The sequence below is a fragment of the Macadamia integrifolia genome, unplaced genomic scaffold, assembly GCF_013358625.1.
Source record: "Macadamia integrifolia cultivar HAES 741 unplaced genomic scaffold, SCU_Mint_v3 scaffold_244A, whole genome shotgun sequence".
Lineage (NCBI taxonomy): Eukaryota > Viridiplantae > Streptophyta > Magnoliopsida > Proteales > Proteaceae > Macadamia > Macadamia integrifolia.
Window position 1 is genome coordinate 136,719 of NW_024870654.1, and position 18,259 is coordinate 154,977.

The 18,259-nt window shown below is 36.2% G+C and overlaps 1 non-coding gene across 1 annotated transcript; it reads left to right on the forward strand.

Moving 5' to 3' along the window:
* The first annotated feature begins 6,187 nt into the window (after positions 1–6,187).
* LOC122071507 lies at positions 6,188–6,294 on the forward strand. Its single transcript, XR_006138195.1, has one exon. It is a non-coding gene; the product is annotated as a small nucleolar RNA R71 (small nucleolar RNA).
* Positions 6,295–18,259: the final 11,965 nt, after the last annotated feature.

An 18,259-nucleotide genomic window follows, 5' to 3' on the forward strand; every position in this document is an offset into this window, starting at 1 on the left:
AAAAGAGAGTAAAACCCAAGGTAGCTCTATTCTAAATATGTAAAATGCATGTTTTACTACCCTAGATTTCACACATAAATGTGCTCATCAGAATTCCCCCACACTTAGACTTTGCTAGTCCTCGAGCAAAACAAAAAGAAAAAGAATAAAAACAAAAAACCTAACTCATTTACGTAGGCATCACGGTTGCACTTAGCATGTGCAATAAGCCTTTAAACCCCTAAGTTACCCTAGTGGACGAGTTGTGTCTCGTGGATGTTTGCAGTGAATATACACCCAAAATTCAGAATAAACAAATCCCAACCTTGGCTAAAGGTAAGGCTCATATCGATCCGGAGCAAAGATAATTTCTCTTACAAGGGACCCCCACACTTGAACTTTTATTACCCTTTATCAATTCCAGGCACTAGTATATTTCTTAATTTGGAACTCACCTCGTCTCTTCCAAAACATCCTTATCTTAGGGCAAAACCACTTGTGAAGAAATAGGGAACCAATGACTAAGGCGTTGGAGTATTTTTGACCAAACATGTTACCAAGCAATAATGACATTTGCACATTTTTTTTTCTCTTTTTTCTTTTTTTTTTAGAATAATAAACTCTATTCTACTCCACTACTTTTGGCCTGAATGACATGGTGGAGCAAACACCAAACACCCAAGTTACTATGTAGCTTCGCTTTTTGCATATGTCCACAAAGGCAGTGATGCTAGAGTTACTTCAAAAGTTTCCTCCCAAGGAATTTTGATCAAGACACCACGCTTCCTGAGGCGCAATGCCCTGTCTAGTTCCAAGGGAATCAACTCTTATTCTTCTTTATACCACATTTCACATTTCATTTAAAATTGCGCATTTGTCAACCCATGCCAAATTAAAAAGAAGGTCTCCACTCCAAATTAAAAGTACAAGGAACCCACAGACTTACATATGGTCCATCACTATAAAACAGGGGTCTCTTATTTTTCAAAAGAAAGTCCCATCTCAAGACACATGCTTGTTTCTTTCTTCTCAACAGGGTTTTTATACGTTCAAAATGGGTACCTTAGTCAAAACTTTTATTTTCATACATCAAGCAACCGAATGGTATGATCATTAGCCAAAAGCCAAAGTAGAACTTCATCCTTAGCAAGCTCAAAAATAAAAAGAAAAACAAACAAAACAAAGTGAAAAAAGAAAAAACTGGTTTCCCTCCCCCACACTTAAGTCATGCAATGTCCCCAATGCATGGAAAAAATTAAGAGCAAAGACAATGCAAGGGGGTCATATCTGATTAAAAATTAGTCATCAGTGTAAAGAGGTTCATGGAGATTCATGACCTCTTCACTACTAGTAGTAAGAAACTCGAGGAACGGTTTCAAACACTGACCATTAACCTTTGAAATTACCCCTGTTCTTGGATTCAAAATCTCCACAACCCCATGGGGATATACATTATGGACAATAAAATGGCCATCCCATCGGGATCTTAGCTTACCAGAAAAAAGATGCAATCGAGAGTTGTACAATAAGACTTTATTACCAATTGTAAAAGATTTACGCAGAATGTGCTTATCATGAAAAGCTTTGGTCTTTTCCTTGTAAATCCTAGAACTTTCATAGGCATCATTCATAAGTTCCTCCAACTCAGATAATTGGAGCCTACAATGAATTCTCGCATCAGACAAATCAAAGTTGAGTCTTGATGGCCCAAAAGGCCTTATGCTCCAACTCAACTGGTAAGTGACAAGCTTTCCCATACACCAAACGGTAGGGAGACTAACCAAGGTCGGTCTTGAATGCAGTCCGATGGGCCTACAAGGCATCAATGAGCCTAAGGGACCAATCCTTATGATTGGGATTAACAGTTTTCGCAAAGATTTGTTTGATCTGCCTATTAGACACCTCCACTTGGCCACTAGTTTGGGGGCGATAAGGGGTAGATAACTTATGGGTGATCCCATACTTTTTCATTAAGGCCTCAAAAGGCCAATTACAAAAATGAGTACCCCTATCACTAATTATTGCACGTGGTGCACCAAAGCGGGAAAAAATGTTCTCTTTGAGAAACTGGACCACCACTTTGTGGTCATTAGTTTTACAAGTTGTGGCCTCTATCCATTTAGAAACATAATCAACGGCCAAAAGTATGTACAAATTCCCAAAAGAATTAGGGAATTGTCCCATAAAATCGATGCCCCAAACATCAAAGATATCAACTACCAAAATAGAGTTGAGGGGCATCATGTTCCTCTTATTGATATGGCCAAAAGACTGGCAGGCGGGGCAAGCCTTGCAAAAATCAAAAGCATCTCTAAAAAGAGTGGGCCAATGAAATCCGTATTGGAGAACCTTTGCGGCAGTCTTCTTAGGTCCAAAATGTCCACCACATGCATGATCATGACAAAAAGAGAGAATGGAATGTTGTTCATGATCAGGGACACATCGTTGGATAATCTGATCCGGACATATCTTAAACAAATAAGGATCATCCCAGAAAAAGTGCTTAACTTGGGAATGAAACCTATACTTATCTTGGGTGGACCAGTGATCTGGAGTCACACCTGAAACTAAGAAGTTGACAATGTCAGCAAACCATGGTTCACTGGACATTGCAAATAATTGTTCATCTGGAAAGTTCCCGTTGACTGGAGAATCAACAGTCAAGGAATTGGGAAGCCGGGAGCAATGGTCTGCAACTAGGTTTTCAACTCTTTTCTTATCCCTAATTTCTAAATCAAACTCTTGCAAAAGTAAAACCCACCTAATGAGATGGGCTTTGGCATCCTTCTTCTGAACTAAGTATCTAAGAGCAGAATGATCAGTATACACCACCACATGTGAACCAACTAAGTAAGACCGAAACTTTTCTAATACAAACACAACCGCTAAAAATTCATTTTCAGTGATTATATAATTGAGTTGTGCATCATTTAAGGTCTTACTACCATAATAAATGACAGTGGGCAACTTATTAATCCTTTGACCCAAAACCGCTCTTATGGTAAAATCCGAAGCATCACACATCAGTTCAAAAGGTTCAGTCCAAATAGGTGGTTGAACAATGGGTGCATTGGTCAACTCCTTCTTAAGTTGTTTGAAGGATTCTAGGCACTCTTTAGAAAACTCAAAAGTTTGATCTTTGGCAAGTAATGAGGTGAGAGGTCGGGCTAACTGACTAAAGTTCTTAATAAACCTTCTGTAGAAGCCTGCATGCCCTAGAAAAGACCGAACATCCTTAACAGATTGAGGAGGTGGTAAATTATCAATTAAATCCACTTTGGATCTATCTACCTTAATTCCCTCCTTGGATATTACATTGCCTAAAACAATACCAGATTTAACCATAAAATGGCATTTCTCCCAATTCAAAATCAAATTCTTAGATATGCACGTTTTCAAAACTAAGGAAAGATGATGAAGACATTCAGAATAGGAATTCCCATGAATTGAAAAGTCATCCATAAATACTTCTAAGAATTTTTCAACTATGTCAGAAAAGATGCTCATCATGCATCGTTGGAACGTAGCAGGGGCATTGCAAAGCCCAAAGGGTATACGCCTGTAAGCAAATGTTCCATATGGGCATGTAAAAGTGGTCTTATGTTGGTCCTCTAAAGCAATTGGGATTTGTTTATAGCCGGAATATCCATCAAGAAAGCAATAGTATTCATGTCCAGCTAACCTCTCTAACATCTGGTCAATGAATGGCAATGGGAAGTGGTCCTTCCAAGTTGTCGCATTTAACTTCCTGTAGTCAATGCACACACGCCATCCTGTTTGGACATGGGTAGGGATCAACTCATTATTGGCATTAGGAACTACAGTCACATCAGACTTCTTAGGCACTACGTGAACTGGGCTTACCCATTGGCTGTTAGAAATAGGATAAATTATTCCATAATCCAAGCACTTTAGGATCTCTTTCTTAATGGCTTCCATCATAACTGGGTTAGCTCTTCTTTGGGGTTCCGTGGATGGTTTGGAATCCTCCATAAGATGTATATGATGTTGCACAATAGAAGGGCTTATACCCTTGATATCAGTCATGGTCCAACCTAGGGCTTCCTTATTGTCTTTTAACACTTTAAGTAACTCATCTTCCTGGCTAGAAGTCAAATTTGAAGAAATTATTACAGGAAGAGTCTGATCAGGCCCTAGGAAAGCAAACCTCAAATTAGATGGCAACTCCTTAAGATCTAACTTAGGGGGCTCAACTATGGAAGGTTTGGGAATGGAATTGGAAAGGGGTCCTAAGGGCTCCACAGGTGTGTGAAGACTCAAGACTTCAGAAAATAAATTTTCACTATCATCATCCAATTCATCCATACACTCTTGGAATTCTGAATCAAAATCAATATCAAAGTTGGTAACTAAATCATCAAAAAAATCCAGAAAATCCTCAAGCATATTGATCTTTTCTTCCATATGTGGTTGCTTGCCAATCCTAAACATGTAAAACTCAACAGTTTGGTTACCAAAAGATAATCTTAGGAAACCATTCCGGCAATTGATTAATGCATTACTGGTAGCTAAGAATGGTCTTCCTAGAATTATTGGGATCTCATCCTTGGTTGAGAAGGGCTTAGTATCTAACACAATGAAATCAACAGGGAAAATAAATTCCCCCACCTTTAGTAAGACATCCTCAACCATCCCTTTAAGAATCTTAACAAACCTATCTGTCGACTGAAGAGTAGTTCCAGTGGCTTTCAATTCTCCTAATCCTAGTTGCTTGTACACATGGTAAGGTAAAATATTCACATTTGCGCCAAGGTCAAGTAAGGCATGCTCAATATAGGTGTTGCCTATGACACAAGATATGGTAGGGCTCCCTGGATCCTTATACTTGGCTGCTATAGGCTGAGTAATTATGGAACTAATGTTACCTGCCAAGAACGCATTTTTGGGCACACTAGTGATACGTTTGTGAGTACACAAATCTTTTAGTACCTTTGCATAGGCAGGGATCTGGGATATGGCATCCAAAAGAGGGATGTTCACTTCTACTTTTTTGAAGACTTCTAAAATTTTATCCATGGAAGCAGCCTTCTTTTTGTGTACCAAGCGATTAAGAAATGGGATAGGATGAACATAAGGACTGTTAGGGATTTGCCCCTGTTCAGAAGAATTATTTTTGGTTTCCTCAACCAAATCATCTTTAGTTTCAGAAAAATCTTTAGGTTCATCAGACGAACCTGGAACAAGAGGCACACTTGTGTCCTCAACTGAAGAAGAGTTAACAGGAGTAATAGATGGGGAAGATATAGAAACACTCTGTTGGTACTCTCTACCACTCCTAAGGGCATAAACAACATTACATTGGTTAGAAGGCTCTTGTTGGGTCTGACCTTGTACTATATTCAATGGTGCATTAGTTGGTCCTTGTGAACTAACAGGATGATGATGCCTAGGGTTAGGCTCTGGTTGACTGGGTAAAGTTTTCTTTTCCCTCTCACGTAAAATTGAGACAACTTGGGTAACTTCTCTCGTAAGATTTTGATGGCTTGTCATGAGGAGGGCCATATTTTTTTTCAAGTCACTTATTCTACTTGCCTCTCCAGTGTTGGTAAACCCAGGGGATTGTTGATAAGATGATAGGAGAGGGGCCCTAGGAAAACTAGCCTGAGGTCCTACATTTAACCTAGGAAAAGTATTTTGAGAAAAAGAATGTTGTGCAAAGGGAGGCCTTTGGAGTCCAGGTTGACCTTGATTATGGAAATTGGAAGGCCCTGCTTGGTTGCCATGATTCCAAGAGAAATTTGGGTGATTTCTCCATCCTGGATTGTAGGTATTACTATATGGATTATTCTGGTATAAGGCATTAACACTATCATTAGAAATGCCCCCAGAGGTGTTGGGGCATTCTTCTAGGAGATGTCCAGGGGACTGGCACCAAACACAAATCTTAACCAAATTGACTGATGATGGCTCTCTAGGAACAATAGCCTCAATTCTCTTGATTAGGCTATCCATATGGGCTTCCTTGGCTACTATCCCATCCACAAAATATCCTTTTCCTCCTATGGTTCTTTCACTCTCTTGGGTTGATTCCCACTCACAGGTTTTGTCAGCTAAGTCAAGTAAGAATTCCCATGCCTTTCCTTCATCTGTAAAGGATGTGAATCCCTCAGGGCACATAGACTCTATCATTTGTTTAGTTGGGTAATCAATACCCTCATAAATAATTTGACATAAATGCCATAGGTCTAGGCCATGGTGAGGGCATTCTTGGAGTAGATCCTTGAATATCTCCATAAGTTTGGAAAATGACTCACTAGGCTTTTGCCTAAACTGAAGGATATCACTTCTAAGCTTATTGGTCTTGTGAGTTGGGGAAAACTTCTTAAGGAACACAACTGTGAACTGTTCCCATGAGGTTATAGAATTTGTGGGTAACCCATACAACAACTTCTTAGCTTGGTCTTTCAATGCAAAAGTGATAAACCTAAGCTTAACAACATCATCAAAAAGCTGTTAGATCTTAATTAAAACACATACCTCTTCAAATTCCCTTAGAAATAGGTATGCATCCTTAGAGGTAAACCCATGGAAGTGGGGCAACATAGTGATGTATTGAGATTTGAGTTCAAAAATATTGCCCTGGGCTTGTGGTAGAACTATGCAGGAAGGTTGGGCTATTCTAGCAGGGTAAAACCTATCTTTCAGAGATTTAGGTGAAGGGTTTTGCTGTTGGTCTCCCATATTGAAGGGTTTTAAAGAGAGCAAACGTATAGGGTCACTATTTGTTGGATCTCTTCTTTCTAACCGATTCTTAATCCACCTAACACTCATGCAACAGAAAACTACCCGCAACTAAAGTAAGACAAGCACAAAAGAATGGATAGCAAAACCTTTTTTTTTTTAATGATTTTTTATTTTTTTGATTTTTTTTGGATTTTTTGGAGCTTACCGGCAGGGATCTGGGGTTGGTCAGGTTAATTCCTGAGGTACTGCTACAGGGCGAAACCTGTCTTTATCATACTGTGAGGCATGGCGACCTCCACCGATACAACTATTATTGCAAGTTGTTCTTCTCAGGAATTCAACAAAAGAAAAGGAAAAACAAAACAAAGCAAACGAAACACTCCGATTTACCAAAAGAAAGCAAAAAATAACATGGAACTGTCTCCCCGGCAACGGCGCCAAAAACTTGTTTTTGATTTAAAATGTAACCGCAAGTGTACGGATCAGTGTAGCTACGGGACGAACACAGGGAGAGCAGCCACTTTATTTTTTTATTTCTTTTAATAATGCGAAAGTGAACAGATTAATAGTTGTGATCTAATTCTAATTACCGTCCTAAACATATGTATCTAAAATAACGTCCTAACCATTCGTCATCTAAGAATTTAAAGATGCAAGCCACACAATTAAAATTAAATAAATAAATAACTGAAAATAAATAACCGATGCAATTTTAAAAAAATAATAACAAATAAATAAATAAAGGAAAAAAATACCGAAATAAAAATAAAGTAAAAGAAAGGGGAAAAAGCTAGAGAGAGACTCACAAGCAGGTTTCTCTACTTAGCCCGAGGGATGCATCATAATATGAGCTTCCCTACTTGACCAAAGAGTCACTCTTACAAGGGTTACTCTACTTGGCTTTAGGGAAAGGGAGACAATTAAAATAAAAGCAATAAATTGATGGTTCTATGGCTAGGAGGGGCAAAGCCAACACATACACTAGCCATGAACCTTGGGGGAAAAGGATAGTAATAATATAACGACTGAAATTAAAATCCTAAATTAAGAAAGAAAGGGTAGTCAGAAGAGGGAATGAGAGGGGGGAGAGAAGACTACTGAAGGAGCTACTTACTTGAACTTCAACCCTTGAACTGAAAATTTGATCGATTTGAGATACTACCAGTACTAAAAACCAGATCTGAAATAAATCAAATCTGAAATTTCTAGTACCAGAGAAAACAAATCTTGAAAAAAAATTGTCACCTAGATCTAAGCCTAGAACTATAACTTAAAAAATTCCAACTCAATTGCATAAATCATAAACATAAAAGGGCTGAATAAAAATAAAAGAGTGCTTGCATTAATTGAAATAATAAAAAAAAATCTATTACAAAAGTGATTAAAGAAAAGATAAAGAAAAACTAAAACTAAAGAGAGAGCAAGAGAAAGAGAGAGCAACTAAAAAAAACTAGAAGAAGAATGAATTGTCTCCCCTCTTCTAATATGAGTTGTATTTATAGAGAATGGGGAGGTAGGGTAACAAATTTTTATTTCCTAAAAGGGAGAAACCCACAATTGATTGTGAGATCTTTTGAGATCAAAAGTGCTAAGGTGGAGGAAAGAAAAGAGAGAAATAAACTTTGAGAAATTTTCTATAATTTTTTTTGCTTATTTTCTTTCCTTTTTTTTTTCTAATTTATTTCTCTTCTTTTTCTCCCTCCAAGGGACGATTTTCTTCTTGCTTTGTGTGATTTGGACAATATTTTGGTGATGATGTGGAGGAGAGAGAAGATTTGGACAATCTCTATTTCTCCCCTTTTTTTTCTTTCTTTTTTTTTTTCTTCTCTTCTTAGGAACCCTTCCACGATTTTCCTTGCTTCTAATTTGATGTAGAAATCCCTTCCATGTCCTTAGTACTTTAAGTGAGTGAAAAGTAGGAAATCTTCAACAAAATTCTCTTAAAAAAACAACAATGAGATTCAAACTTGAGACCTCTTCGTGAGCAAGGGAATTTTGTACACCATAGCTCACCAACTACGCTAGGTAGTTGTTGTTACCAAAAATGAATCTTCAATCACTTAAGGATGTGATCCATCGATCCTTGTTGGCATTTAGAATATTCCTTGTACCTCTAGGACAACTGCAAATGGGCTGGTTCTGCATCTCAGTTCAGTTCTAATCCATTATTCTTTTTCTGGCCCGAAAAGAATAATCATTTGTACGGGTGACCAAACGAATGTGTACTTTTAGTTGAACACGTCCATCTTGCTCAGAATTTCATCCTCTTCGCAACCATGAAAAGAAATATTACCTCTTTATGTGTAAAATTGAAGATATAGCGTCCGATAATCCTCAAGGCCTTGAAAATATAAAACCTGTAAAAATAGAGTAAAACCCAAGGTAACTCTATTCTAAATATGAAAAATGCATGTTTTACTACCCTAGATTTCATACATAATTGTGCTCATCACTTTCACAATGACATTGATGGGAATCAAACCGACGCCATTAATTTCCTTCCCTTTTCTATCATTGTCCCCCCCCCACATCGTTGGGACTGGCTAAAGAGGGACTGACAAGACACAAAACAAGAGAGAGAAATCAGGGTTTGAAATCTAAAAATATCTTCCCAACTTTAAGTCTACAATGAAGAAGAAAGATTATGTGTATGATTAGCCATCATTGTCAATTTCCAAAAAAGGAAAAGGAAAAGAAAAGTATGCAAAAGAGCATTAATGGATAGGATTCACATTTTGGAGCAGTGGAATCTTTTGAAGATTTGCCAACCAAATAAGTACAAGGATCGTTGTTGTCAATGTTGTTTTGTTTGTTATTTCTGAATTCTAATTGTTCAAGTTGATACAGAAAGTTGTGATATTTCAAGTTAATCCTAATTAATATATAGGTTTCATCTTATACTAAACCTACTGATCTCTCCACAGCTTCTTCTTAGTTTGGTAGTTCACAAGAAGATGATAAGAAAAATCCAGAAGACACTTTCACAACGACATTGATGGGAGTCAAACCGACGCCATTAATTTCCTTCCCTTTTCTGTCATTGTCCCCCCCCCACCCCCCACCCCCACTTGACTTGTTAAAGAGAGGAGACAATAATCCCTATTCTGCTGCTTCAATGATCTACACCCAAAACTAATACTTTTTATGTTGGATTAAGAGTTCATGGTTGCATCCATAAGATAGCTAGGTTTGATTTAGAAAAAATAAAATAAAATAAGAAAATAAAAATAACAACCGTGAAAAGATACTTTCAGAAATCATATGTTCCTTAGAAATTTGAAAAAAAAAATGATTGGGTAAAACTTTAGAGAATGGATCCTCTGCTTGTACATTCACCTATAAAACAAAAGAAATATGCCAATGATTGGATTAACCAAAAGATACTTTTAGAAATCATATCTTTCCTATAAAAAAAAAAAAAAAGACTAGGTAAAATTTTAGAGAATGGATCCTCTACACATACGTAGATTGGGCTTCTCCTTCAATAATAGGATTAACCAAAAGAAACCTCCACATACATGACTCAGAAAGCATTGAGCCATATGGAGATTGTTGATAATTGTTTCATGGAGAAAGTTTTCCTTCATTATGCTGGAATGGTTCAACAACCATTCATTCTAGGGTGCTAAAAAGCATTCCCCCTATTTACAAATTATTGAACATAACCCCCCCCCTGCCCTTTGGATGATACCCTCTCCCACCCATTCGAAAGCTATGATCAAGGAATTCTCCTTCACCATGGTAAGAAAAACTCGATCCCTTTATTTATCATGGGCAAAGATTGGGCATGATGCTAGTTTTTTTGGAACTAATGACTCAACCAATAGAAGACTGGAATGAGAGGAGCATGGGAATCATGTTTTAAAGAGATGAGAGATGCTGAGCACCTTGCTCCTTTTCCCATTTATCATTTTGCCTTTGAAGACATACAACATGCAACAAATGCCAGCTCCCATGGCATAGACATGCATGGGCCCTAACCCACATCAGGGAAACAAGGCAGCCCACTTTACAACATTATGGGCCTTACAGAGAGGAATCTGTTAAAAGAGTTCCTTCCCTACCGTTTGAAATATTGATGGTTTGAAATTGATATTTGGTGGTCCGTTTATTGTCCTATCTATGTGAGTGATTGCTATGGTACTATTATGTTATGCTGTTGGGTTTGTGTCTTCTTTAGGTTTTCACTTTATGTGGTGTGGACACAGGACTAAAAGTCCAAAATTTCTTCTTCAATTTTAGTACTAGTTAATTAGAATCATAATTACTTAAACGTTCTTTGTATCAATGTAAGATGCCCTGAAGGAATATCAAGTGAAGTTTTTTTTTTTTTTTACCCATTTTATTCTAAAGCATTTGGGTACCCAAAAAAGAAAAATTATAAAAAGGACCACAGTGTAAAATTTTATAAAAAAGCATTGGAAAAAAAACTATGTCCAAGACTATAGGGGCTACTTCCAGATATAAACGAGGGCGAAATGACCACCCCACCCTCATGAAAAGTGGAAATACCTATTTTATTGATGCTTCCAAGTGCGCTCTCATCTATTGACCCCCACTCTAGTGTAGTAACCATACTCCGCTCTCATCTATTGACCCCCACTCTAGTGTAATAACCATACTCCCAGACAGAGAACTCTTCCCCAAATTCTTTTAAGAATTGAACCTACATGAAAAGCAAAATCCATACTATGATTCGAAGATGTTTTTCCCTTTCAAGCTCCGCAGCATGCAAGTCAAATAAATTTATTGTAGAAGAAGAAAAAAAAAACATTTTGAATAGGCAAAAGTTTAGAAGTGTCTCATTGGCATAGGGTTTTGAACTAATGGGCTGGGCCATTGTTCCTTACCCCAAAAAGAGGGGCGGGTACCTGGCTTTACACAATACAAGGAGAAAAACTATTTTCAACTGCTCCGTTTGTTTTTGTGTCTGAAGATAGAAAATAAAAAAAATAAAAAAATCTATAATATAGGACTTTTTAATTTTTTTTTAATATAAAATAAAATAAAGAAACATTGAAAAATAGAAAAATTCATGTAAAATATCATTTACATGAAAACTTTTACAACCAAACAAATAGGACTTCCAGATTTAGATTTTCCTGTATAATAAAATCCCGAAATTAACTAGATCAATCTTTTATCCAATTACGAAAATCTTTAGAAATTCTTAACGAAAAAGTAAAGACCTTAATAAAATTAGAGTCTAAAACCTCTTCAAAATCAATTGTAGTCATTGCCGAATCCTTCATCATAATTCTAATACATATATTTTCATTCCAAACAATGTTAACAGTTGAGGAAATGGGAGGTTTAGGCCAAAACAAGTAAATGCCCTCCACATCCACTTCGAATGTCCAATTAACATAAAAAATGCTACATTTAACAGGCCATGTAAGTGTATACCTATAACAACTCCACGCTTCACATGTAATTCAATTTCTATGTTTCTTTCATACATCACATTTCCTTGCTAAGTGCATTCTTTCTTATATTGGTTTTTTTTTTTTTTCTTCTCTCTCTCTCCTACTCTTAATATGTGGGTCTTACGTAAATAATACATTTTTAAATGAACCATTTATGTGGCAAGAAAATTCCTCCCCAGACTTATAGCATGGGAAACCTTATCACTTTTCTTTTTATTATGAGAAAAGGTTCTCTGAGCAAGATTTAAAATTTTCAATTAGGTGGGCTAATATAGTCCAAGGTTTGTTTCCAAAACTAGTTTAGTGGTGTTGACTATAGATGCAGTAAGCAGAAAGGATCTAATATTGGTAAGTGATCTCTATAAAGATATTGGATTCTATTAGCACGCCTTAATAGTATGAAATATGCATTACTATGTGTGAACATAAAGTGTTGTTCCCTTAATGGGAAGGAAATCTAATTTCTTTACTCTAATTTCTTTACAAGGTTGGTCCCTACCCTTACCCTTATATATTGTCATCACTATCCCATTAAGTGTAGACTAGAGAGAAACCTAAAGTGAGAAAGGAAAAAGGTAGACTAGACCAACAACAGCATTCGTGTTGCAATAAGGGATTGTTTTACTATAGTCATGGATTCAGGTACGCCATTCTTGTCTCTATAGGAGTTGTATTGCATGCTTATTTGATCTCCATGCAGTGTATTACACATGAGTATTCTATCAATGGTATCAGAGCAGTTCATGGAGACGATGGGCTATAATTTTCTTTTAATTTAGTGTCTAAATGGTTGATCGATTCAACCTATAATATATTTTTGGCAGGTATTGCTGAAACCATGACTGTTTGGAGCCATGGATCTAAACCTTATTACAGATAAAATAATTATCCATCTGCTAAAGGCTTAATTCTCAAAGCATGTCACTAATGTAAGACTTATTAGTTCTTTTAATGCATTTTATTAGTGAGAGCTTTGTTCAATATGTTCAGTTGCATCTGACTTTCACTTTTATTTTATATTTATGATGCATTATTATTGTTCTCGAGAATATATATGTATTTTTATTACGGCCATTTGTTTATGTGTATACACTTATTTATTTGTCTCCTATAGAAAATTGAGGTTATATGTGGTATATTTACCTCATTTGGTATTTGAGGTTCCAGCCAATACATGCATATCTTGTTGCTAGTAAAGTCTCATTTAGTTTCAGGTCTGGTGCTAGTGTGTTGTGACATTCAGACCTAGTCCCAATGAGCTTCTTTGATTGGAGCTTGAGCATTTGGGAGACACTTGTAGTTAATGAGACCTTCGATATCTGTCTTATAGGGTTTCTTTGGTTTTCGAGTCTAGACCAATTTGAAAATTGACATGATGATCACTATTTTATGTAATTTTTATATCATTTTTATATTATTTAGCCTAAGTCGGTGAGGTTATGAGCATTTTGACGTGTTTGGTCCCATATTGCTTTAGATGTAATGATCAATACAATTGGGTGTTTGTTATTTTCATTCAGACTAAGGCATTTGATTTTAATGTGCACTCCATTCAACATTGTTTTTTTATTTGTTGCCAAATTCAGTTTATCTTAACCGGAGAGTCATTCTAAATAATTTTTCTTTTAAACCTAAAACTTGTGACATATGCTGCCCAAGTGGGAGATTGTAAGATTTTCAATGAGGTGGGCTAGCATAGTCCAGGGTTTATTTTCAAATCCGATTTAATGGTGTTGACTACAGATGGAATTAGCAGAAATGATCTAATATTGGTAAGTGATCTCTATAGAGATATTGGATTCTATTGGGCCTTAATAATATAAAATATACATTATTATGTGTGGACCTAAAGTGTTGTTTTTTTAATGAAAAGGAAACCTTAATTTCTTTGTAGGGTTGGTCCCTACCCTTACCCTTATATATAGTCATCACTGGCCCACTAAGTATAAACTAGAGAGAAACCTAAAGTGAGAAGGGAAATAAGGTAGAATAGACCAACAACGTCGTTCGTGTTGCAACAAGGGATTTTTTGCTATAGCCATGAATTTAGATATGCGATTCTTGTCTCTATAGTAATTATATTGCATGCTTATCTGATCTCCATGCAATGTATTACGCTACACATAAGTATTCTATCACAAGATCCCACACCCTTACCTTTCTATCTTTTAATCTTCTATCTATATATTAATCATTCAAGGTATGAACTATTACAATCGCACTCGCTTCTAAGGATGTGAATTTGTAACCGAAACCGAACCGATCCATTTACACTGAAACCGTAAAACCGTTTAGTAATTGGTGCAGTTATAGTTTCAAGTTTCAGGCCTATTAGCTAAACGTGTCAAGTCGATTTTAACCGTAGAACCCGTTGGTTTCAAACCGCATTAAAACCGTTTAAACCGATCTGATTAATCCGTATAACAATTAAATAAAGAAGGAGCAGTAATCCGTATAACAATTAACAATTAAATTAAATGTCCATCCTGTTTTGGTATGATTTATTACAATTCAGCTCAAGTTTAGGCTTTAGATCATGAACTTGTAATCCATATATGTTACTATGTTATTATGTTATCATGTTATCATAGATGGGGTGTTTTGGCTGAACCACCTGTCATTTTAATATTTTATGCTGTAGAAGGCTGGATTTGGATGTTGTATGATATTAGTTCTAAATGTTTAAGAATGGCCATACAAAGAAATAGCACTAGATTATCAAATTAAGACATATCATCGTTAATATAGAATCTCTTATTTGTGGTTGCCAATTATTTTTTGATAAGCTTATGATCTTCAGTTTAGAGATGGTTACAAGTTATAACAAATTGATTATGAACCGTTTTACAAATCGTATGGTATAAACCAAAACCAAAACCGTTTAAAATTGTGAAACCAACACCGTTTAGAAATCGTGGAAACTAAAACCAATTACTAAACTGTCACGGTTTCAGAAAGTGGAACCGTTTAGTAAATGGTGTGGTTATGGTTTTAGTCAAATAAATGTGAACTGAACCGATCCACACCGTTTAAATCGAAATCGAACCAATTAACACCCTTACTCGCTTCGATGTTGTTGCAACCCTCTCTCTCTCTCTCTCTCTCTAAGTTGCAACTCTCTACGAATACAACCCAACCGTTACAACCCCTCTTGCTCATACTTTTTCTTTCTCGTTTTGTAGACACTACAACTCTCTCACTTGAAAATGTAATATTGGATGCTTCCCACATAAGCCTTTGTATCAACATCTCCAGCTACTTGACTGTAATAACCCAATAGAACATGAGCTAATAAAAGACAGAGACCTAAGAATTTATTTAAAAATGTCTTATTCTTCAATTTGAACAAAAACCAATTGAAAGCACCCAAATCCAATTCCATATATACATATATCAACTAGCAAATCCCCCTCCTCTCATCTGTTGCAGTTAAAGTTGAGAATGAGCAACCTGTAAATAAATTGAAAACTTCTTCCTTAAAATTAAAGAACTTAACTTCTATCAACATGAATGTTGGGGCCTCTGTTGATCTTTTTCTCATGTCGTTGCAACTTTTTTTTCATTAGAGCCACAACGATGAGGATATTGTTGGATCAAAGAGCAAGAAAGATTATAGATATAGCGACTTGAATGGGATTTTCAATCTTCAAACAAGGGCCATTCATTTCCAACTTTCAAAGAACCTGAGACCTCTTAGTAGGATGGACTTTATTGTATCACTCTTCACCATAGTTATTAATACATTTATTAAATGTCATTTCCAAATTATGCTATTTAAAATGCGTTTTTTCGAATTGCTTTGAAAAAGACGATAAAAAAATGGGTCACTTGTTTTCCGTTTTCAAAAGTACTGAAGGTAGGTATGAGTTCTCTTCATCATAATTTTGATGTGTGATTAAAGGTAGAACTAATTTAGTAATGTGTTGGAAATCTAGTGAGTGGGCCCTAACAGTTAGGATCAAGCCTTTTAGGGTGGGACTTCAGGTACATAGAAATACCCCAACAATCACTATTCAATTCCTCTCTAACTACTTGGGCATCAAACTCCCTTCCAACCACTATCTAATGGTTGGGAGGGGTTGGACACGCATCCTAACACCTACAACACCTAGGGATGCATGTCCAAATACCCCCAATAATTGAATGAGTGGTTAAAGGGTCGTCAGAGTTAGAGAAGATTTTTTTTAACAATCACACCCTAAGCACACCTTAGTAGACTCAAAAAACGAATCTCGGGGAAACTTGATCTTGTATCCTTGTCTCTGATACCAATTGTTAGGATCAAATATTGACCAATCATTTAAAAGTCTGAGCTTATAGAGAATATGCTACTTTATTTTCTTATACTAACCCTCTAGTGCCATGGAGAAAACTATCGAGTTGGGGTCTCGGGCAGACCTTTGGGCATGCTTTCCGTACCGTTGATTCATACTCCAACACCAACTCTCAATTATATTGAAAAATTAAGAACAAATGGAATATGGATAGGTTAAAGTATCAATATTAATAGTTTAATTCTCATATACTAAACTAAATCATAGTATATTCTTTTCAAAATTATAAAAAATAAGATATATATTAGGAGTTTAAAAGAAATTATACTATAAAATATTTATGCATTGCTATTTTTTTTGTCCCATACTTAAAAAATCTAAATGTTTAAAGCTCATATCATACGTTTACGTCTTTTTCCTTTTTCAGAAAGTTTGACAATTTTTTGCTGTCTCGTTCAAGTTCTAAACCTTTTAAAATATATTTATACTAAATATCATCTTTGTGACATTCCCGTTTTAACTAATTATGCTCTCTACCAATTGCACTAGGCTCTTTTTTTTCTTTTTCTACTCTATCTTACTAAGCGCCACTGGCCAATGACCAACCTACTAGGCGGTAGAAGGTCCAATGGCCACCTACTCCTACAAATATCCACCCACACACACTTGCATATGATAGGGTTCAATCCCACAACCTCCTCTCTTGGGTGCCAGTACTTTAAGTTGAAGCTGCCACCATTAATCTAAGCTAATGTTCGTACTGTGCTCATAATTGTGTCCTCATCACTATTTTCTTCTTGCTCCTAGGGGTGCCATTTTTTTCCATCTTAGACAGGTGTTTAGGAACTATTTTCCCTTCTTTTATTTTTAAAGCTTGAAAATTACTTGGCAATTCAGATCAGATTGAAGCCGGTCAAACCACAATGACCTTAAGTGGTTCGATTAATACTATGGTAAAAAACCAAATACCTAATATTTTTTTTTTTTCCAAAACATATAATTGACTTTTGATCTTTTTTTTTTTTGTGTTTTATCAATTTTTTATTTAAATAGAAACAAGCTACATAAATGATACCAAATGCAACTAAAACTGTTTTTATGAATAAAAATAAGAAAAAGAAAAATAATATTAAAGATGGATTGAATTCTTCTGTGGCGCAATAGGGCATCTATGTGCATCCAATAGCCAAAAATCCAAGCATGGAGCCCAAAGTAGTCGCACGCAACTCAAGGCATTTATGAGCATTGGATGCACGTCACATGCCCTGTTGCGCCACAAAGGATCCAAGTCTACCAAAGAGGGTCTAAGACAGTGAGCAATCATTCTCTACCTCCCCGCACCAGTGCAGTGAGGATCTGGACCGCTATCAACACCCTGGCACACAACCCAAGGTGCTCTCAACCATCTAGAGCCTGACCGCACCAGTGCGGGGAGGCAGAGGATTTTTTTTTACTAATATGGCACAATTATTTAGAGTATTTCTAATTGATTGGAATTTCCTTAAAAGCATTCTGCTTCATTTTGGATTTGATAATTTATGGGTCGAAAGAGTTATGTTTTGTGTTCAAACCCCTCAAATGGCCATTCTCTTAAATGGATCTCCTCTTGAATATTTAAAACCTTTTCGTGGTCTTGTACAGGGCGAACACCTTCCATCTTATCTTTTTGTTCTCTGTGTTGAAGTCCTTTCATCCCATCTATCTTTAGACTTGTATAATAGAAAGATTCATGGTATTAAGATTTCATGATCTAGTCCCCCTATTTCTCATCTTGTTTTTACAGATGATTTTATTTTATTTGGTCATGCAACTCCTCAAGAGGCTAGGGCAATCAAATCAGTTCTTGATGTCTTTTGCTCTAATTCAGGTCAATCC